The following is a 3,601-nucleotide window of genomic DNA, read 5'->3' as shown; positions in this document are numbered from 1 at the left end:
CTCTCTTCTCTTCGCCCTTTGCCTGTTGGAAGCTTATGCTCTCCCTCTCAAGAGCATTAAAGCTTTGCTGCAGAAGGATCCTGTTTGTGTGCCNNGTCGTTTCTTGCTGGCGAGAAGGTAGCGCGGGACAATAATATACATTTGTTTTCTACTTATATTTGAATATAAATGCAGCTGATAGGCTTTATTCTTGGCCTTTTGAGTGAATTCATGGTTCTCCTACTTGTATCATCTACTTGCTAAGTGTTTCTAGAAGATTAGGCTTATGCCATCAAAGTATGCACTGCTATTTTTGAAATACAGGAGTCACTACTGCTACCTAAAGCCTTTGTTAGACATCTGGTGGACACATGATGCGTATGGAAGAGTTTTGGAGTCACTTTAGGGTAATAGTGTGAACAGCTAGGTACAGATCTTCAAAGCTACCATACTATTGGTTTTGCTAGTAGGAAATAATTTACTGTGTTTTCTTTAGTGTACTTAACCTCCTTAAGTTGGATTTTTTTTCCTTCTGTTATCTTCTATAGGGCTAGATTTGTGGACAGATATTGTTTTAATTTGGTTTTGTCATGTAATCATCTTGTTTTCTCCATGTATGCTGATTGAAAGTTTTGCTAGGTATAATAGTCTGGACTGGCATATGTGGTCTCTTACAGACTACCAAACATCTACCCAGCCATTCTGGCTTTTAGAGTTTCTGTTGAGAGCCTGGGTGTAATTCTAGTAGGTCTGCCTTTATTTGTTTCTTGGTCTTTTTCCATTGCAGCTTTTAACATTCTTTCTTTGTTTTGTACATTTAGTGTTTTGATTACTATGTGGTAGAAGGATTTGTTATTTTGTTGTTTGTTTGTTTTTTTTTTTTTGTCCAATCTACTTGGTGGTTTGTTTTTTTTTTTTTAATTTAGGGAAATATTCTTCTCTGATGCACTGGCTAGTTTTGTGTCAACTTGACACAAGCTGGAGTTATCACAGAGAAAGGAGCTTCAGTTAAGGAAATGGCTCTATGAGATCCAGGTGTATGGCATTTTCTCAATTAGTGATCAAGGGGGAAAGGCCCCTTGTGGGTGGGACCATCCCTGGGCTGGTAGTCTTGGGTTCTACAAGAGAGCAGGCTGAGCAAGACAGGGGACACAAACCAGTAAGTAACATCCCTCCATGGCCTCTGCATCAGCTCCTGCTTCCTGACCTGCTTGAGTTCCAGTCCTGACTTCCTTTGGTGATCAATGGCAAAGTGGAAAGTGCAAGATGAATAAACCCTTCCTTCCCCAACTGCTTCTTGGTCATGATGTTTGTGCAGGAATAGAAACCCTAAGATATCTGATATATTTGTTGAAAATAGGTCTGGGCCATTGAGCTAGCTTCTATTCATGTTATTCTTAGGTTTGATCTTTTCATAGTATCCCAAATTTCATGGATGTTTTGTGTCAAGAAAAACTTTAGTTTGAATATTTTCTTTGTATCAATTTCTTCTATCATATTTTCTATGCCTGAGATTCTATCTTCTATCTCTTATATTTTTGGGTGATACTTGTGTCTATAGTTATTCTTCTCTTACCTAGGTATTTCATTTCCAGGATTCCCTCAGTTTGTATTTTCTTTACTGTTTCTATTTCAATTTTCAGGTCTTGAACTGCTATTCATTTCTTTCACCTGTTTGTATTTTCTTGTGTTTCTCTATAGGAATTATTTATTTTCTTTTTAACAGCCTCTGTCATCTTGATAAGATTGAATTAAGGGGAATTTTCTTGTTCTTCAGCTATGTTAGGATAGCCAGGACTTGCTGTAGTACAATAGCTGGGCTCAGGTGGTGTCATATTGCCCTGGATCTTGTGATTGTGTTCTTATGCTGGCCTTTAGCCACCTGGGTTTTGCAAATATTACAGGTTTAGCGACTGATTTCTAAGTTGATCTTTGTTGGATGGGTGTTTTGGAATGTCCTCCTGCTCCCTTGGTTTCAGTTTCTTCTCTGTCTTCTGGTCTGAGTGGCCAGGAGTTCTGGTCACTAGTAAAACATCAGGATCAACAGGGTGTCTTCCCTGGGGGGGGGGTGGCCTGCATGACCTCTGGTGTTTGAGGTGCTTACCTTATCTTTTGGGACACTAGAACTAGTGTGGCCTGAGGTCCCTGATGCCAGAATGGTCTCTGAGAAAGCAGGCAGACTTGTGGGCCAAGAAGTGGAAAGCAGGGACCAGGTGCAGTTACAGATATTGGGTGTGCTTTAGGGGGACTTGGCAGCCAGAGAGTTGGGAGTAGGGGGCCTTTTCTGGGTTTCCTTGGTGCTGGCAGGCCTCTGGGAATACATGCAAAATTGTTCGTCTGAAAATAGAGCAGGGGGCAGGGTGCAGTTTTTCTAATTCATTGGTTAAATTATGTACTGGCTGCTTTATATTTATATATGTATATACATATACATATATATACAAATTAGAGTCATCTGAGAGGAGGAAATTTCACTTAAAACTATGTCTATAAGCAAGTCTGTAGAAAATTTTCTTGATTTGTTAATGCAGAAGGTCCCAACCAAGCAGTGGTCTTGGGATATATGAAAATGCAAACTGAATAAGCTTGGGAGAAATCCAGTAAATTCATTCCTTATGGGTTCTGATTTAGTTCCTGATTCCATGTTTCTGCTTGAGTTCTTACCCTGACTTCCTTTCACATGGACTGTGATTAGGTTAAATAAGTGAAACAAACCTCTCCCTCCCGTGTTTATTTTGGTCATGGTACTTATCACAGCACTAGGAAGCAAACATGGACAACCTGTTTTATGAAGTAGAAGTCTGTGCAGTTCAATAATGGCCATCTGCAAAGGAGTGAGGTAGCAAATCCAACAGGATTTAGTATCAGGGCCAACCAGGAATTTTTAGAGAGTTACTGGTTTTGAGTTTACATTAAAAGGCTGACAAAACTGGACTCTGATGTTCAGAGAGAATGGCCACAGAACTAGACATATTTGCTAATGAAGAAAGGGAGCTTATACAGCATAAGTGACCGTCCTGTATGTCAGTCCCATCTAGAAATGCCCACATTGATACACCTAGAAGTGTGCTTTGATTGTCTTTTGATATGTTTCATTCCAGTCTAACTAACTGTGGAAACCCACACTCACAACCCCAAGTCTATTTCTACCTCATCCTTGGGCTCTCCGAATCATTCTCTTTTTGTTATGTCATTTACATCACTTGGAGATATTCCCGCTTAGTCTAGGTGACAGCCAGAGTCCCATATGGCCCTGGTTTATTTTTAGAGTTTAACTAATGAAATCTTTCTCTGAGAAGTATGCATTTGCAAAGATCACCTTTCCTGAGTGAAAATATATAGGAAGGATTCTCTGAGAAGATTCTGAATCAGAAAGTATGACATGAACTTTTGAGGCAATATCACCCCCACCTGTGCAAGACTTCCAAGAAATAAAATGCACAGGACTGCTCATTTGTAGCTGATCCAAAGATACATGGACATCAACCCCTTTCCAACATCCTGTAAAACATTCGCACACTAAGTCATTTGCTGATCCAGAAACACAGCTCACTGTTTACCATGTTCAGGACACCAGGAACTCTAATAGAATACATATATGAGCATGTCCTTGAGAACCTAT

This window comes from Mus pahari, chromosome 18 (genome assembly GCF_900095145.1).
Source record: "Mus pahari chromosome 18, PAHARI_EIJ_v1.1, whole genome shotgun sequence".
Taxonomy (NCBI): Eukaryota; Metazoa; Chordata; class Mammalia; order Rodentia; family Muridae; genus Mus; species Mus pahari.
Note: the sequence above shows the minus strand (reverse complement) of the source record.